The following is a 20,145-nucleotide window of genomic DNA, read 5'->3' as shown; positions in this document are numbered from 1 at the left end:
AAGCTGGGCGAGAGCGAGATATTGTTGTCCAAGTTCTTCATGAGAGCAAGAGATTAATGGAAGAAGTGTTCTTCAAAGGTATGTCTCTCGTTTCTTTTGTATTTAATTTCTAAAGCATGCGGTAATTTATTCTAAGATGCATAACTAGTTTGTATGTTTGTGAATGCCTTTAATTTGGTCATAATGGATTTGGATCGATCGTGCTTTCGCTCATGGGTTCTCTTTGATAAAAGTTCCTTCAATTGATTCCTTCAATTGGTGTTAAAAGTGGTAATGCATAGACTCATTCAGTTTGTTCATGTTTTCAGCAACGAACAAATGGCTACAGCCACATTAGCTCTTTTAAGTGCCGATAAGTTGACTGGCGAGAATTACGCTAGTTGGAAACACATGATAACTACAATACTGATCATCGATGACCTTAGGTTTGTCCTTATGGAGGAATGTCCTCCTATTTCGACTCAGAACGCCACTTGAAATGTTCGGGAGGCTTATGAAAGATGGACACGAGCGAACGAGAAGGCCCGAGCTTACATCTTGGCCCATCTAAACAATGTTTTGGCCAAAAAGCATGAACCTATAGTCTTAGTGTATGAGATCATGGAGTTCCTATGGGGAATGTTCGGACAACTGTCTGGACAGCTAAAGCACGAAACTCTGAAATGCATCTTCAACTCCAAAATGGAGGAAAGCATATATGTTCGTGAACATGTTCTAAACATAATTGTCCACTTCAATGTGGCAGAGATGAATGGGTCACGCATCGATGAGGGCAGCCTGGTTAGCATCATTCTGCACTCGTTACCAGATAGCTTCCTGCACTTTGTCAATAATGCTATACTGAACAAAGTAGACTATGCCCTTACAACTCTCTTCAACGAGTTACAGACATTCCAATCCTTGTTGAAAAGTAAGGAGAAGAAGGCAGGTGAGGCAAATGTTGCTTCATCTTCAAAGAAGTTCCATCGGGGTTCGACCTCAGGGACTAAGTCTGCACCTTCTACTTCTAACACTTCCAAGTGGAAGAAGAAAAAGAGTTGTAAGGGGAAGGGGAAGGCACCTGCTAACCTACAGCCTGTCACTCAGCGGGAAAGGCAACCAGCGTCGATTGACAAAGGAAAATGTTTCTATTACAACCAGGATGGGCACTAGAAGTGGAATTGTCCTCACTGGTTGAAGGAGAAGAAGAAGGCTAAGGCCAAGGCACAACAAGGCAAATATGATTTACTAGTTTTGGAAACCTGTCTAGTGGAGAATGATGATTCTACCTGGATTATTGACTCTGGGGCCACTAATCATGTTTGTTCTTCTTTTCAGGGGATTAGATCCTGGTAGCTTGAGGCTTGAGAGATGACGATGCAAGTAGGCACCGGGCACGTCGTCTCAATTGTGGCAATGGAAGGACTCCAGTTGATTTTACAGAATAAATTTATCATTTTGAATGATGTGTATGTTGTTCCCGAGTTAAATCAGAATAAATTTATCATTTTGAATGATGTATACTCTTCACTTTTCATTGAATAAAGTGTTTATTCTCAAATATGGTGTTGAGATTTGTTCAGCAAACTGGAAAATAATTTGTATGTGCTAAGGCCGTTAGCAATAAATTCCCTCCATAACAGAGAGATGTTTAAAACTGTCGTAACTCAAAATAAACGACTTAAGTTTTCTCCTAAGGAAAATGTCCATCTTTGGAACCTTCGATTAGGGCACATCAATCTCAATAGGATTGAGAGGTTGGTGAAGAATGGACTTCTAAGTGAGTTAGAGGAAAATTCTTTACATGTGTGCGAGTCATGCCTTGAAGGCAAAATGACTAAAATACCTTTCATTGGAAAAGGTTATCAAGCCAAAGAGCCTCTAGAGTTAGTGCATTGAGACCTTTGTGGTTCGATGAATGTGCGAGCCAGGGGAGGCTATGAGTATTTCATCACTTTTACTGATGATTACTCTTGGTATGGGTATGTTATTTGATACAACAGAAGTCAGAATCCTTTGAAAAGTTCAAAGAGTTCAAGGCTGAAGTTGAAACCGCATTAGATAGACAGATTAAAACACTTCGATCTGATCGGGGTGAAGAGTTTTTGGATTATGAGTTCCAGAACTATATGATAAAACATGGAATCATTTCCTAACTCTCAACGTCGGGTATACCTAGCAGAATAGTGTATCAGAGAGGAGAAACAGAAATTTGTTGGACATGTTTTGGTCAATGATGAGTTACGCTTCCTTATCGGATTCTTTTTGGGATTTTGCAATGGAGACTGCAACTTATGTGCTCAATTTTATTCCTTCCAAGAGTGTTACTGATAATGGGCAGAAATGCACATTATCATAGTGCTAAGTTCTTAAACAATGTTGGATTACATTGATAGAATATGTAAAATTGCGTCCATTAAGCATAAATTCTACAATATTACGGTCGCATGCGTCCAATGCATTAGGGCAATTGATCTCTATTTTTGTGCAGAATAATGCGTTAACGCAATGCAATGAATGCGATCATAGGAATACATCGGTTGAATGCAACTTCATCGCAAGACTTTGTGTTGATCGTGCTCACAAACATCCACCCAAGAAGAATCACCGCAACATGGTGGACACATCCGGACGAAAGGACAATTAAGATCGATGGGACAGAAAGCTGACGGTAGTCGGTTCCAAATTAAGTTGACAGCCAATAACGGTCACAAAGTACATCCAACTTTATCGGTGACAACTATCTGGCGCATTAGTCAGAAATTAAAGTTGTCCCATCTGTACAACCAGGAGAGAGAAACTGCTTTCACCTTTGATGCCCTATAAATACCAAGTGCATTCTTTAGAGAAGGGGTTAAGCAGTCGATTACTTCATCACTTTACAAGTTCACACCTCTGTTCATAGTTTTCTTTTCCATTTCACAGTATAGCTAGAGAAGAGTGGTGACACCGAAGATCGTCCAAGGCGGCTCGAGAGAGAACCTTAGGGCATAAGAGCAGAGAGCGAGTTGACTCTCGCGAAAGCAAGAATATCTTTAGAGCACGAGTAGAACAGTGTAACACCTTGTGGCAAGAAATTGCTCCAGGCTCCTTACTATACTTGCATTGTTATTCTATACTTCATCTTTTATCTATTCAATGGAAGTTCTATTTCTACATCTGCTCATTCTCTTAATATGCATGAGTAGCTAAACTAGTTGAATGGGTTGAGAAGAACTAAGCTAACACGATCTTGGAAGTTTATTGCTTGCGATTGTCTAGTTTTATGCTATGCGAAACATCCCTTTAGAGTTTCTTGAGAGAGAATCTAAAGAAAGAACCTAATGTCTTAAGAGAGCTAAGTTAGAATCTGACTTGAAAGAGCAAGATTAGGCTTGCATAAACAAGAAATAGGGACTTAGAGATAAGCTATGTTTGTCAACTTGCATCGCATGCATCCTAGGAATAGGAATGATATTATGCGGTCGCATATTTGTGTGAATGTCATGTTGTCATTGCATAAATAGAAATAGAGGTTTATGTGTAAATCCTATAGACTTATCGCATATTTATCGTATGCATTCTAGCCTTAGAAGCCATGGCATTCACGCCAAGAGGTGGTTTACTATTGTATGCATGTTGCATGATCGCAAGGCATGAATGCAACCTAGGGAATGTTAGCCGAAACCCTTCTCAACCCGTTCACCGCATATTCATCGTATTTCTCGTTGCCAACTCTTTTCGAACTCTGTCGCATTTATTATTATTTTCATTAATGCAACAACAACTCAACACTTATTTATCTAATCGATTACCGCAAGTTTTCATAAAAATCTCTAACGCAACTATTTTCACAAGTCCCTGTGTTCGAACCTGGACTTACTAGGAAACTCAGAGGAATTTACACTTGGATTCCGCTAGGGAAACTTGAGTGCACAATGTTATCCATCAACACATATCATCCACATTTTCCACATTTCATAAATTTAAGTATCAAGTTTTTGGCAACGTTGTCGGGGACTTCGACAAAATAGTTGTTAACGATAATTTTTGTGAATTCTTTGCAAAACTCTAAATCTCTGGCGAACTACGACCCGAAGATTGAGAGAACATTTCGAAGGAGACTAAGAGACCGCCAACAGCAACCACAATCCGATAAAGAAGAGATGTCGGAGCAGCCTAGGAATGAAGCACCAAACAACAATAACGTCATGGTAAATCCAATTCTGTTGGCAAACGATCACAATAGGCTCATTAGGGACTATGCATCGCCAAACCTCTATGATTTCTCTCCGGGAATCATGAGGCCTGCCTTAGACGGAAGTAGATTTGAAATGAAACTGGTGATGCTGCAGATGATCCAGGCTGCAGGTCAATTCAGAGGAAGGCATGGCGAGGATCCGCACGTCCACCTCTGAAGTTTTATTGAAATCTGCAATACTTTTGTGTTGTCGAACATCTCTGCTAAGAAGGTTCGACTATCGCTGTTTCCATTTTCTCTCTGTGATCAAGCTAGGAAATTAGCCTACTCGCTCGAGCTAGGAGAGATCACTTCTTGGGAGCAGGTGGTGGAGAAGTTTATGAAGAAGTATTTGCCACCTACAGAGAATGCAAGACGAAGAAAGCTTATTACTAATTTTGAACAAGATATGGATGAATCGCTCAGCGATGCCTGGGCGAGGTTTAAAAGGTTGGTCTGAGATTGTCCGCATAATGGGCTGCCAGACTGCCTTCAAATGAAAATTTTCTACCACGGTTTGAATCCTGCTTCGCAGACCACTGCCAATGCAATAACATCTGGTGGTCTGCTCGACAAGACTTATGATGAAGTGAAGAATGTCCTGGATTGCATCTCCAAGAATCATGAAGACTGGAGGGAGAGCGACCAGAGATTAAGACTCAAAGATTCTAACGCAAATAACGGTGCTATTGTTTCATTGCAAAACCAAATGACCGCAATGATGAATTTGATTCAAGGAATGACGATTAGCAGCCCAACACCATAAGGTGGGCAAATCAATGCAATAGGTCAAAACACCGCAAGGTGTGCGACTTGCGGTGATGGGCATGCAATGGAGGATTGTCCACAAAACCCATAATCTGTTTATTTTGTAAAGAACAACCCCTTTTCCAACACCTACAACCCCGGGTGGAAAAACCACTCGAACTTTGCTTGGAAGAATCAACAACAAAATTTTCAATCTGTGGCACAAAAAGAAGGGCCACCAGGATTCTTTCAACGCAACAACGGTCAACAAAGCAACTAAGCAAGTAGCTCACAGCAACCACCACAATCTTCTTCCCTAAAAAGATTGAAGCAATATATAAAGAAAAATGAGACGATGCTTCAAAGTCAGGTTACGTCCATTCGTACTTGAATTGCAAATGAGCTCAAAAGTAGACCGCAAGGGGCACTGCCAAGTTCAACCGAGCTTCCACGTAACCCAGGGGGTTCAGGTAAGGAACAATGTCAGGTTGTGACATTGCGTAGTGGAAAGACTATGGAGGAAGAAAAGAAGGAGCAAAATAGATCAACCTCCATCGCAGCTGAACCTACGATTACGGCAACGCAATAAGAAGAAAAAGAAAATGAAGCAGTAGAACCTGAGGTTGCTTCAACCTCAAAGTCAAATGAAACAGGAACCGTGAAAGTCCAGTTACCACATTTTCCTCAGAGGCTAAAGAAGAAGAAAAACGAAGAGGTACAGTACCAATGCTTCCTATCTATGTTAAAGAAATTACATGTTAACATTCCTTTCAGTGAAGCGATTGAGGAAATGTCTGTATATGTCAAGTTTCTTAAGGACATGGTAACAAAGAAAAGAGGTGCTGGAAAATTTGCCACATGGCACTAACGCAAAGTTCCAAATCTATTATCCCACCGAAGATGAGCAATCTTGGGAGCTTCACTATTCCTTGCTCCATAGGAGGACTCTATATTGGGCAAGCCCTGTGTGACTTGGGGGCCAGCATAAATTTGATGACACTGTCAATCTTTCGACAACTAAATGTGGGGAACTTGTGCCCACATTTGTGACTCTCCAACTGGCCGACAGGTCTCTGGTTCACCCAGACGGTAAGGTGAAGGACGTGATGATCACGATTGATAAATTTATTTTACCAGCTGACTTCATCATCCTGGATTATGAGGCCGATAAAGATGTGCCCATCATTTTAGGGCGACCTTTCCTATCAACAGGTCGTGCTCAAATTGATATGCACAAGGGCGATGTCACTTTGAGCATAAACAGACAGAAGCTAAAATTTAATATAATTCGTGCCATGAAATTTCCTGATGAGGAAGACCTGCCAGATTCAAAACATGACTTGAATTTGATTGAAGAAGAAAAGTCTGATGAAGAGTATGAAGAAGAGAATGCCGACGCATCCGTAGCTGCCTGCAATGCGATTGTAGCAAAAATGAACAAGGAAGAAGGATCGACTGCAACACAAGAAAAAGAGCCGAAGGAAGAAAGAAAAATAACGCAACCTTTCCTATTGGAGCCACCAACCCTTGAACTAAAAACCCTACCAACGCATATGAAGTACACATTTCTGGGGCAGAATGAGAAGCTACCAGTAATAATTTCCTCTGCGCTCAACACAGATCAAGAGAATGCGTTGATCAGCATTCTCAAAAAGCATGTGCGAGCAATCGGCTGTTCGCTTGCTGATATCAGAGGAATTAGCCCTACGCACTGTATGCACCACATTCGTCTTGAGGACGATCACAAAGCCACCATTGAAAATCAACGCAAACTTAACCCTGCGATGAAGGAGGTCGTCAAAAAGGAGAGTATCAAATGGCTGGATGCAAGCATTATCTACCCCATTGCAGATAGCACGTGCGTCAACCCCGTGTAATGTGTGCCGAAGAAGGGTGGAAGGACGATAGTCCTTAATGAGAACGATGAATTTTATACCGCAAAGAACCATCACTAGATGGCACATATGTATGGACTACCGCAAATTGAATGCGGCCACAAAAAAGGATCACTTCCCTCTGCCATTCATCGATCAAATGCTGGATAGGTTGGCAGGGAATGATTTTTACTGTTTCTTGGATGGATATGCCGAATACAACCAGATCATGATAGCTCCGGAAGACCAAGGCAAGACCACATTCACCTGCCCTTTCTGTCACATGACGTTTGGCCTCTGCAATGCGCCAAGCACGTTCCAGAGGTGCATGATGGCAATCTTTTCAGATTATCTCGAGGACTCAGTAGAAATATTTATAGATGACTTCTCCGTTTATGGGTACACTTATGAAGTCTGCCTGGCCAATTTGGAAAAAATTTTGAAAAGATGTGAAGAGACAAACCTGGTGCTTAACTGGGAAAAATGTCACTTCATGGTGACAGAGGGTATAGTGTTGGGACACAAGGTCTCTCGAGAAGGGATGGAGGTGGACAAATCAAAGATTGACGCAATTGAAAAACTTCCACCTCCAACCAACGTGAAGACAATACGAAGCTTTTTGGGGCATGTTGGATTCTATAGATGATTCGTTAAAGACTTTTCTAAGATAGCAAGACCATTGAGTGAATTACTAGAGGCAGATAGAAAGTTTGAATTTGACAACAATTGCCTCAATGCATTTCGAATTTTAAAGGATGCGCTGATTACTGCACCCGTCTTAATTGCGCCGGATTGGACACTGTCGTTCGAAATCATGTGCGACGCAAGTGGGTATGCGATGGGAGCTGCATTAGCGCAAAAGAAGAAAATAATTTTGCACCCCATCGCATATGCGAGTAAAACTCTGAACCCTGCTAACCTTAATTACACCACCATCGAAAAAGAGCTTCTGGCTGTGATTTTTGCGTTGGAAAAATTCTGGGCATACTTGTTGGGAACCAAGGTACTCATTCATACTGATCACTCGACAATCAAATATTTGATGACAAAGAATGACGCAAAGTCGAGATTGATCAGATGGGTTCTCCTCCTTCAAGAATTTGATATCGAGATAATTGATCGAAAAGGGACAGAGAATCAAGTTGCGGATCACTTGTCCAAACTGGAAAATCCTGAGATTAATCACAATGAATCTGAAGTGAGTATCGTGTTCCCGGACGAGTAGTTGTTTCACATAGAAGAACTGCCATGGTATGCAGACATCGTTAATTATTTAGTCTGTGAATAATTTTCTGAAGTTACACCTACCATCAACGAAAGAAGCTCAAGAATGAATGCAGACACTACTATTGGGATGAGCCAAATCTGTATAAATGAGGTGCAAACCAAATCATTCAATTATGCGTACTAGACGCTGTTCAGCAACGCATATTGTCATAGTGCCACGATTCACCTTATGGAGGGCACTTTGGAACACAAGTACTGCAGCCAAAGTTTTACAAAGTGGATTCCTCTGACCTTCATTATTTAAGGATGCTACTGACTACACAATGAAATGCGATCGGTGTCAGCGCACTGGCAACATGTCATGGAAGAACGCAATGCCGATGAATACTATCTTGGAGCTGGAACTATTTGATGTATGGGGGATTGATTTCATGGGACCATTTCCTCCTTCAAACGGTAAGCACTATATTCTATTAGCCGTTGACTATGTCTCCAAGTCGGTAGAGGCAGTTCCATGCACTGCAAGTGATGCGACAGTAGTCTCCCAGTTCTTGAAGAAAAATATTTTCACGCATTTTGGAACTCCCCGTGCTATCATAAGTGATGAAGGATCACACTTTGTCAACCACAATATAAAGGAAATTTTACGCAAGTATATCTTCCATAAAGTGGCCACCGCATACCACCCGTAAACAAATGGCCAAGCTAAAGTGTCCAATCGGGAAATTAAATTGATACTTGAGAAGGTAGTCAGACCTTCACGAAAGGATTGAGCAATGAAGCTTGATGATGCGTTATGGGCATACCGAACCGCATTTAAAACACTTATAGGAATGTCCCCCTATGCGTTGGTATTCGGCAAAGTGTGTCACTTGCCCTTGGAGCTGGAATATAAAGCATTGTGGGTGGTTAAGAAACTGAATTTTGATTTAAAGAAAGCAAGGGAAGCGCAAAAAATGCAATTGGTCGAGCTAGAAGAATGAAGGAACAACGTATATAAAAATGCGAAAATTTAAAAGGAGCACACCAAGCGCTGGCATGATCAACGCATATGCGGCAAGAACCTCCAAGTCGGGCAGAAAGTCTTGCTTTTCAATTCACGTCTGCGACTCTTCCCGGAAAAGCTCAAGTTTCATTGGTTCGGACCATTCATAATTAGACAAGTACTTCCGCATGGTGTGGTGGAATTATCAAATGATGACGGTACCAACATATTCAAAGTCAATGGGCAGCGAGTAAAGGCATACCATGGAGAAGACTGGCATCGTCAAGTCGACTCCATGGAACTAAAAAACTTTGAATAAAGAAGGAAGTAGGTAGTCCCTGCGTTGTCAAATGATCGCAAATTCTCAGGGATTCAAGTTTTGGAAAACTTCAAGTCTTCAACTCTTTTCTCCACTACTCAGAATCTTCACAATCTTTTTAGCTATCTTTTCATTTTTCAGTTCTATTAAAAAAAATCCTTTTCTTTTGGTTAAAATAATTTGACCTTCTCTTTGTTTTCCTTACAACGATCGAGGCGCTGGATTGTGCGAACATACGCAAAGCAACACTTATTTTATTCCATCACCGCAACCCAACTAAGAATGATCGCCGCAAGGTGGATGCGTCAATACAATGCGAGCGAGAGCTAAATTTGGAGGTATACCTTTCCTTATCTTTACTTCAAATTTTGTGCTATCATTGCATATTATTTTTCAATGTTTTATCACCGCACCCTCCTTGATTACCGCATCACCAGTAGACAAATTTAGTAGTTTATCAAATGTTGTTCTTCGCCAAGTATGATTTCAATGATGAAAAATATGCTTCTATCTCTTTTGTATATACTAGAGTCAATGTAAATCTTAAGATACTCACCTCATGAAATATTTCTCGAAGTTAGGGGTTTGCTAGCTTCTTTCAAACTCTCTTTACAACATAATTTTTTGACCATCGCATGATTTATTTTAATCTTTTAGGTAATGAGGACATTGCCACATTTTAAAATTTGAGAGTGGGATATTTTTTTCCGACCTTGCTAAAAAAAAGAAAAAAATGATGATTTTTTAGAATGACAACTCCACTATCAATGCAATGGGAAACCCATGATTGATAAGAGTTAAGTTGTGAAAGGCACTTACCCGCAGTTTAATGTCCGCATGACACACGTGGGGGCAAGCCAAAACGAAAGTAAGTCATCAAGATCAACACATAAATAAATGATCGCCACTCTACTGCCAAATTGGTATGAGTTTAGTATAAGGAAGAGTGCATTGCTCGTAGTTGGATGTCTGCATGACACCCGTGGGGGCAAGCCAAAACGAAGGCAAGGCACTCGGATCAGTGCAAGGTCGGAAAAAATATAGAAATGAAGAAAATTTTTGTGAAGGATAAATCATTTGACACCCCAGTAGAAAATTTTCTTTTTGAAATAAATCATGCGATGTTCCGAAATTCAGTAAAGTCCTTTTGAAAGTTAAGCTTGCAATCCTTAAGTCTTAGAAATATTTTAGGAAGAGATTTGAATAAGACTTAAGGAAATTCTAGCATATAGGATCTAAACGAAGTATCCTTGAGAAATCTAGAAAAGAAAACTTTGCAGTTAACTTGCTAAAGGAATCTTTAGCTTATGCTTAAGGACAAGCATTGTTTAAATTTGGGAGTGTGATAACGGGCAGAAATGAACGTTATCATAGTACTAAGTTCTTAAACAATGTTAGATTGCGTTGATAGAATATATTAAATTGCATCCATTGAGCATAAATTCTACAATATTGCGGTCCCATGCGTCCAACACATTAGGGCAGTTGATCTCTAATTTTGTGTAGAATAATGCGTTAATGCAATGTAAAAATGCAATCATAGGAATACATCGGTTGAGCGCAACTTCACCACAAGACTTTGCATTGATCGTGCTCGCAAACATCCACCCAAGAAGAATTACCGCGAAATGGTGGACACATCCGAACGAAAGGACAATTAAGATCGATGGGACAGAAAGCTGACAGCAGTCGGATCCAAATTAAGTTGACAGCCGATAACGATCACAAAGTACATTCAGCTTTATCGGTGACAACTATCCAGTGCATTAGTCAGAAATTAAAGTTTTCCCATCTGTACAACCAAGAGAGAGAAGCCTCTTTCACCTTTGATGCCCTATAAATACCAAGTGCATTCTTCAGAGAAGGGGTTAAGCAGTCGATTACTTCATCACTTTACAAGTTCACACCTCTGTTCATAGTTTTCTTTTCCATTTCACGGCGGAGCTAGAGAAGAATGGTTACGTCGAAGATCGTCCAAGGCAGTTCGAGAGAGAACCTTGGGGCGTAAGAGTAGAGAGCGGGTTGACTTTCGTGAAAGCGAGAATATCTTTAGAGCAGGAGTAGAACAGTGTACCACCTGGTGGCAAGAAATTGCTCCATGCTCTTTACTATACTTGCATTGTCATTCTGTACTTCATCTTTTATCTATTCAATAGAAGTTCTATATCTACATCTGCTCACTCTCTTAATACGCATGAGTAGCTAAACTAGTTGAATGGGTTGAGAAGAACTAAGCTAACATGATCTAGGAAGTTCATTGCTTGCGATTGTCTAGTTCTATGCTATGCGAAACATCCTTTTAGAGTTGCTCGAGAGAGAATCTAAAGAAAGAACCTAATGTCTCGAGAGAGGTAGGTTAGAATCTGACTTGAAAGAGCAAGATTAGGCTTGCATAAACAAGAAATAGGGATTTAGAGAAAATTTTGTTTGTCAACTTGCATCGCATGCATCCTAGGAATAGGAATGATATTATGCGGTCGCATATTTGTGTGAATATCATGTTGTCATTGCATATATAGAAATAGAGGTTTATGTGTAAACCCTGTAGACTTATCGCATGCATTCTAGCCTTAGAAGTCATGGCATTCACACCGAGAGGTGGTTTACTATTGTATGCATGTTACATGATCGCAAGGCATGAACCCAACCTAGGGAATGTTAGCCGAAACCCTTCTCAACTCGTTCACTACATATTCATCGTATTTCCCGTTGCCAACTCTTTTCGAACTATGTCGTATTTATTATTATTTTGATTAACGCAACAACTCAACACTTATTTATTTAGTCGGTTACCGCAAGTTTTTCTAAAAATCTCTAACACAACTATTTTCACAAGTCCATGTGTTCGACCCTAGACTTACCAAGAAACTCAGAGGAATTTACACTTGGATTATGTTAGGAAAACTTGAATGCACAACGCTATCCATTAACACATATCATCCACATTTTCCACATTTCATTAATTTAAGCATAAATTACCAGAACACCTTTGAAATTGTGGAACGGGCATAAAGCTAGTTTGCATCACTTCCGCATATGAGGTTGCCCAACACATGTGCTTGAGGCTAATCTAAAGAAACTGGAACCACGTTCGAGGTTGTACCTATTTGTAGGCTACCTCAAAGGTACACGAGGGGATTTATTTTATAATCCTAAGGAAAATAAGATGCTTGTGTTGACAAATGCTACCTTTCTAGAGGAGGATTATATGAGGGAGCACAGTCCACGTAGTAAAATCGTGTTGCGTGAACTTTCCAATGAAATTACTGAAGCTTCAACAAGAGTTGTTGAAAGGCCTGCTCTGTCAACAAAAGTTGTTGATGGGAGTTCATCATGTAGGTCCGATCCACCTCAAGAGTTGAGGGAACCTCGACATAGTGGGAGGGTTGCGAACCCACTTGTTTGCTATATGGTTTCACTGAAATCTTGGCTATTGTAGCCGATGGCGAGGTTGAGGATCTATTGTCTTATCAGAAGGAAATGAAGGATGTTAACCAGGATGAATGGGTCAAAGCCATGGATCTTGAGATGGATTTTATGTACTTCAACTCAGTATGGGATCTAGTAGATCAACCTGATGGGGTAAAACCTATAGGTTGTAAATGGATCTACAAGAGGAAACGAGTTGCTAATGGGAAGGTGCAAACATTCAAGGCTAGACTTGTGGCAAAGAGTTATACCCAGGTGGAGTGAGTCGATTATGAGGAGACTTTCTCGCCTGTTGCCATGTTGAAGTCTATCTGCATCCTTCTGTCTATTACCACATATTATGACTATGAGATATGGAAAATGGACGTCAAGACTGTCTTTCTGAATATTAATCTTGAGGAGACCATTTATATGGTGCAACCCAAGGGATTCATAGCCTAAGGTCAAGAGCAAAAGGTTTGCAAACTGAATTGGTACATTTATAGGCTGAAACAAGCGTCTCGATCTTGGAACATTCGGTTTGATACTGTGATCAAATCGTACGACTTTGACCAAAACGTTGATAAGCCTTGTGTCTAAAGAAAATCATCAACAATTCAGTAATTTTCCTAGTGGTGTATGTAGATAATATCCTACTCATTGGGAATGATGTATGTTTACTAACTTCAGTTAAGAACTTGCTAGCGACCAATTCTAAATGAAAGATTTGGGAGAGGCTCAGTTTTTTCTTGGTATTAAAATCTTTCGGGATCGAAAGAACAAAGTGCTAGCACTATCTCAGGCATCGTACATTGACAATATGTTGCTCAAGTACTCGATGCAGAACTCCAAAAAGAGCCTACTACTTTTTCGGCATGGAGTTACATTGGCTAAGGAAATGTGTCCTAAGACATCTCAAGAGGTTGAGGAGATGACTCTAACTTTCAAACTGATAAAGATTCTCGGAAATCCACTTCAGGCTCAGTGTTCACTCTTAACGAAGGAGTTGTAGTATGGCGAAGCACTAAGCAAGGGTACATCGCTGACTCCACGATGGAGGCCGAGTATGTAGCAGCTGGTGAAGCTGCTAAGGAGGCTGTTTGGCTCAAAAAGTTCCTGACTGATCTAGAAGTTGTTCCAGACATGTCTAGGCCCATCACCCTTATTGTGATAATAATGGTGTTGTGGCGAACTCCAGGGAGCCTAGGAGTCACAAGCGTGGAAAACATATAGAGCGGAAGTATCATCTCATCCGTGAGATAGTGCATCGAGGGGACGTGATAGTTACGAAGATCACTTCGGAGCACAATGTTGCTGACCCATTTATGAAGGCTCTCATGGCTATAGTTTTTTAAGGTCACCTTCAGAGCATGGGTCTACGAGACCGCCTGCAGCTAGACTAGGGCAAGTGGGAGATTTTTGTACGGACCTTAGTGCCCTAGTTTATTGTTTTGTACTTGTTGTTATCTTGTACACCCACTTTCTTTAGGACAAGTGGGAGATTGTTGGGGTTGATGCCCTAAACTCTCGTAGGGTTCTGTAGTTTGTAAACACCTGTATGAACAAACGCTTGTGATGTAATAATATGAGATATTTTCTTCACTGTTGTCTATGAAATATGAGATATTTTAGTTGCATTTACCACAAACCAATAAACTAAGATCCCTGGATGTCGTTGTAACTTAAGCATGTATGTGGAGACATAAAAATGGATCATGCCTTAAGTGATAACCTAAATGGTTTGTAGTATATAGATAAAGAAGGGAAACCTTCTCCTGGTGACACTACGGATATGGCCCGCTTTATAGATAGTTACAAGTGTTGTGATGTGCTACAGATGGTCTGATCCTGATCATTCATGTAGAGACATGCGAGCAGGAGTATTCTATATAACGGAGTTTGTATAAGACCGAACCACGAAGTGTTTAGTCTCGTTATATAGCGCCGTTCATGACAGAGACTTTCATTTCACTAAGATGACCATAGGTAACATGACCTTAATCCTGATGAGTTGGAACTCCTGCCTATGAGAGCAATCTTTTGATTTGCATGGGTGCGAGTGGTCAAATTGCTGACTCAGACCTACCACTTTAGGGATTCGTCTTATTGGAGAGCTAGGAACTCAGCTACACAAGATAGAATTCACTTCTTCCCCGAAGCAGGGTTAAATAAATAGATTGTTCCCATAAGAACTGATTCCGGGGCTTAAACGATGTGGCATCATATACCTTCTCATAGCCCGAGAGGTGTCCACTCATAGTAGGTCTATGATGTATTGTTCATTAGAGGAATCAGTAGTACTTAAGAAGTTAGATGTAACTACAAGAGCAAAATGGTAAATTGGCCCACCTATACTTACGAGCGATCTATGAAGAGTTATCGTACTGTTGATTGGTTATATCTGATGGACACAAAAATATATCTGTAGTGAGAAGAGTGCAGCTGTCATGGAGTACCAAACAAGTAAATTAATTGGGTTAAGGAAATAATTAAGTTTAGTCAAGGCATGCTAGACGACATCTTCACCTATGAGAGCAGAAGTGAAGATGCCATTCTGCTTATCGAGAGAGGGTTGGAAGAATGCATTAACTAAAGTAAGAAGTACTTCTAGACATGGAAGCAACCTTGCATTCACCACGTTCATCCATGTTTCACCATAGAGATATGGGAACGTGGACGATCACTGAGAGGTGTACGCCAAGGGAAAGTAGAACCTTAGTTACATCTTTAACGCAATAAAAAACTTGCAACGTTTGTACTATTATTTTTTCCCCTTCTGATTCATCCATAAAGACTTGTCATCGCATACCACGATCCTTTGTATAAACTTCACAGTCAGTCTCGAACTCAGTATCATGTATATCATGTATCTTGTATCTTGCATCACATTAGCTTAAGTTTATTTTCATCGCAATTTATTTTATTAACACAATATTAGTTTATCTGCACAATTTTACTTTACCACAATTTATTTTCCTGTACAAACACACAATCTTTATTAATTGTAACAACCGGTCGCATATATCACAAATGCAACAAATTAATGACAACAGTCCCTGTGTTCGACCTTGGATTACTCTGAGAAACTTGCATTGGAATTATACTTAGTTTCAGCGCAAGGAAACTTGTGACAACGCATTACTCCATAGCATACTACAAGCATATAGTTAACAACGCATATATCTAGAAGTAGTATCGCATAAAATGTGCATGAGCAATAACACAGCATAAGATTACACTTTGCGTTACAAGTTTATGGCAACATGAGCTTGTAGCACATCATCATGCATGCACATTACACACTCATCAATTCCCAAGTCATCAAGATGCATAACTAGTTTGTATGTTTGTGAACTCCTTTAACTCTGTCACAATGGATTTGGATCGATCACACTTCCACTCATGGGTTATCTTTAATAAGAGTTCCTTCAGTTTGGCTTATCAAATTCTTGACTGATCTGGAAGTTATTCCAAACATGTCAAGGCCCATCACACTTTATGGTGATAATAGGGTGTTGTTGCTAATTTCTGGGAACCTAAAAGCCATAAGAGTGGAAACCATATTGAGTGCAAGTATCATTTGATTGGGGAGATTGTGCATCGAGGGGATGTGATCTTCATGAAGATTACTTTGGAGCACAACGTTGTTGATCTATTTACAAAGACCCTCACTGTTAAGGTGTTTGAAGGTCACCTAGAAAGTCTAGGTCTAAGAGACAGGCCTCATCTAGTCCAAGGAAGGTAGGAGATTTTACTTGACGCATATTATATGCCCTAGTTTCTTGTTTCTGTACTGTTGTACTAGTTTAACTTTTATGATGTACACCCTAAAGGGATTGAATCCTAACGGTAGAATTTTGAGGTGTTGTTTAATCCCAAAAGCCTAACAGTCAAAAGAAAAATTTGCAAATACCAAACTACTCCTGTAACTACTAAAACGTAGCAACAATGGTAAGTCCGAGTCAATCCGCAGGGAAACGTGATTTGTTTCGTTAAGCTAATTTTCTAACTAGAGTGGTAAATGGGATTTTGGTGTGGAAGAGAAAAATGCAAGAAACTGAAATAAAAGGGTAAATGTAATCTAGGATAGGGGTCTGTCTAATTTCTAGAGTAACAGAGAATTCCTATGCGATTTCTATCATGGAGAACAATAGTTAAACAAATATTCTATTCTATGCATGTACGACTACTAACTCGATTCGACTTAATTAATCTCTACAAAGGTCGACAATCAATTAAATCAAATCAATCAAGTGTCCTAATTATTAATTAAGGTAAAAAAGATCATACCCTAATTAAACTATATGCTTTTAATTCTACTGGGTTCTTAGCGATCATATAGAATTAAAAATCATATGCATTAAAAATGAGGATTCAATCATGTTGTCAAGAAAAGCCTTTTTCAATTAACCAATTTATTCTTCAAATCTAGATTAAACATGTATTACCAAGATTTAAGGTCAGCCTATAAATCTAAGCATTTACATCTAATCTTTTGCTACTAGGGTAAATTCAAGCATAGACGAACACAAGGAAATGCACGAGCTCGAAATTAACTAGCGGAGACATGCAATTATGATAGGGTTGTCAGTTCAACATACAAATGCAAATCTAATTACACCAAGATTCAAAGAAAAAACATCAAATTCAATTACAGAATTCTCAAGTAATTAAACATATGACTCTTGGTCAAAGAAATTAGATAGAAATTACCTCTTAATTCATAGATAAATCTGAGATAAACATTTGATCCATTAATTACAACTCAAAACAAAAAGAAAAACTAACCTAAAGATAGTAAAATTTGAAGGGAAAAGAAGAAGATTGAAGATTAACCTCGACCTCCATCAAATTCGGCCCAAAATTTAGCATCTTTTTTTCCCTAAAGATGGAGAGAGGTATTTATAGAAATCATCACAATATTGTAACGCTAAGAAGAGCGTTGCAATGCTACAGTAGTGTTACAACGCTACACATTCTGCCTTATAGTGTCAGGCTAGTGTTAGGCGAGCATTGAAACACTACATAGCATTGGTCAAGCGTCAAGCAAGCGTTGCAACCCTGTAAGAGTGACATTTTCGTAATTTCTGATCCTTTGAAGCTCATATGCTCAAATCACCTTCAAATTGCTTCAAATTCACCTCATTCTTCACCAAATCGCTAATTATACCTCATGGTTACTCAAAACCTACCTCATGGTTACTCAAAACCTACAAAATAAGACAAAAAAAACATAAAATCCAACAACAACTCAAATTAAGAACGGAAATATAACTCTTTTTTTAGAGCTATCAAATTCCAAGAGGAAGCATGTAAATGTTGTACGATTTCAATTCTAATTCGATATAAAATAGAAAATACAGAGAAGAAAAAGTAAAACTATTTTATAGGATAAATTCATAAAACTCAACATGCTTAAAGAGGAGAAAATTATGAGAAGACCACTCATTCTTGAAGAATTATGATCTTCTCACTTCTCCTCCCCCGATCTCATGAACGGCCACGTTCCCGATCTCACCTTCCTCTAGTAACCCGATCTCAGTAGAATTCGATCTTCTTTGGGCACCACCACAAGGGCTTTCTCATTATCCTCAAGGATGAAAGTCAAAGCGGAGTTATGGCTCGCTTTGAATAATTTTTTTTTTTTTTTTTTTTTTTTTTTTGAGAAAGGGAGTATGAATTTTGTGAGAGAATTTACCTAGAGAGTTTTTGCACATAGCGTTTTTCCCCAGAGAGAAAACATAGGAAGATGAAGATGAATCCCCTACCTCTATGTCAATGTAAACCAACTTCCATGTATGAAGAGATGATGGTTGAGAGATGAATGGGGGGAGTTATAAAAATAACTTCCTTCCACTTATTTAAAAAACAAATATTAAATAAATAATATTTTGAAATTTAAATAAAATATATAATAACTAACTTTATTATATATTAATAGAACTATATGTTATATCACATATAACATATAACCTATAGTTTATATTATGTCACATATAATATAACTTTAGTTTACTAATCTCTCATATAACCTATAGAATTAATATGAATCACATTCATATTAATTTTAACTTATAGTTTATAGAATCATATTCATATATTTAATATTTGAACCATATGTAAATATTTATTTTTTTCCATAAAACTTTATATTATTATGTATCATATACATTATATTAATTATATCATATATGAATCATATTCATATAATTAATATTTGAATCATATTCAAATATTTATTTCTCTCGTTAAAACTTTATATTATAATGTATCATATACATCTTATTAATTATATCTTATATAATTAATTCCCTTCATTGTGATAACAGTGGAGCGATTGATAACTCAAAGGAACCTAGAAGTCATAAACACAGAAAACACATCGAGCGCAAGTACCATCTCATCAGGGAGATTATACACAGAGGAAATGTGATCGCCACGCAGATAGCCTCAAAAGAAAACTTGGTTGATCCACTTACCAAGGCCCTCTCGACTAAAGTATTCGAGGGTTACCTAGTGGGACTAGGACTATGAGACAGTTAGACCTAGGGCAAGTGGGAGAAATAATGAGTATCAGATGCCCTAGTTTATTGTTTTTATTCTCTCATTACTCAACACTGTATATATTTGTATATATTATCCCCTGGAGTTTTAGTCCAAGTGGAAGTTTGTTGGGTTATATGTCCTAAAACTCACATATTGTAAAGTTAAACACATTCTATTATCAATAAAGATGTTATTGACATTTATTCAATTAAAGTGTTATTGAATATATAAATTGCACTTGTAAAGATTAAATCCAATAAATTGAAAGATCCATGACTATTACATGAATACTTGAACTTTATGTGGAGACATAAAAGATAGATCAAGTTCGAGTAAATAGCCAAAGTAGTCTATAATAAATGAATAAGGTTGGGTACCTTATTCTGGTAACACTATCAAATGTGGCCCGCTTTGAAAATAGTACAAACGATGTGATCCTGAATCGTTCATGTGGAGACATGAGAAGTGAGGGCATTCTATGTAATGAGTTTGCATAAGATTGGACCAAGAAATAAGTCACTCCTACTTTATAATGTTGTTTACTGTTTAAGACTGATTGTTTCAAATAGATGACCTCGGTAACTCAACCTTAATCCTAAGCTAACTATGAACACCTATTTATTTGGGATTATCCTTAGATATACATAAGTGAGGGTTGGCTCAACAGTGTCGGCTCAATAAACCTCCCATTTCAGGGGTAAGATTAGGTAGATAGCTAGGGACATAGGACACAAGACAGAATTCACACCTACCCGATTAAGATATAAGAGAAAGGTTATTCTCTTAAGTGTTGAATCCATGTCTTGAACAAGGAGCCCCACCCTCTCATTGGCCTAAGAGG

General features: G+C 38.9%; 1 non-coding gene across 1 annotated transcript; it reads right to left on the bottom strand.

Moving 5' to 3' along the window:
- Window positions 1–4,571: 4,571 nt before the first annotated feature.
- Window positions 4,572–4,678, bottom strand: LOC120068657 (small nucleolar RNA R71). Its single transcript, XR_005479293.1, has one exon. It is a non-coding gene; the product is annotated as a small nucleolar RNA R71 (small nucleolar RNA).
- Between the last annotated feature and the right edge of the window lie 15,467 nt (window positions 4,679–20,145).

Source organism: Benincasa hispida, chromosome 12 (assembly GCF_027475165.1).
Source record: "Benincasa hispida cultivar pf3 chromosome 12, pf3_genome.v1.1, whole genome shotgun sequence".
Lineage (NCBI taxonomy): Eukaryota > Viridiplantae > Streptophyta > Magnoliopsida > Cucurbitales > Cucurbitaceae > Benincasa > Benincasa hispida.
The sequence above is the reverse complement of the archived record's forward strand: the minus strand, read 5'-3'. Positions and strand labels throughout refer to the sequence as shown.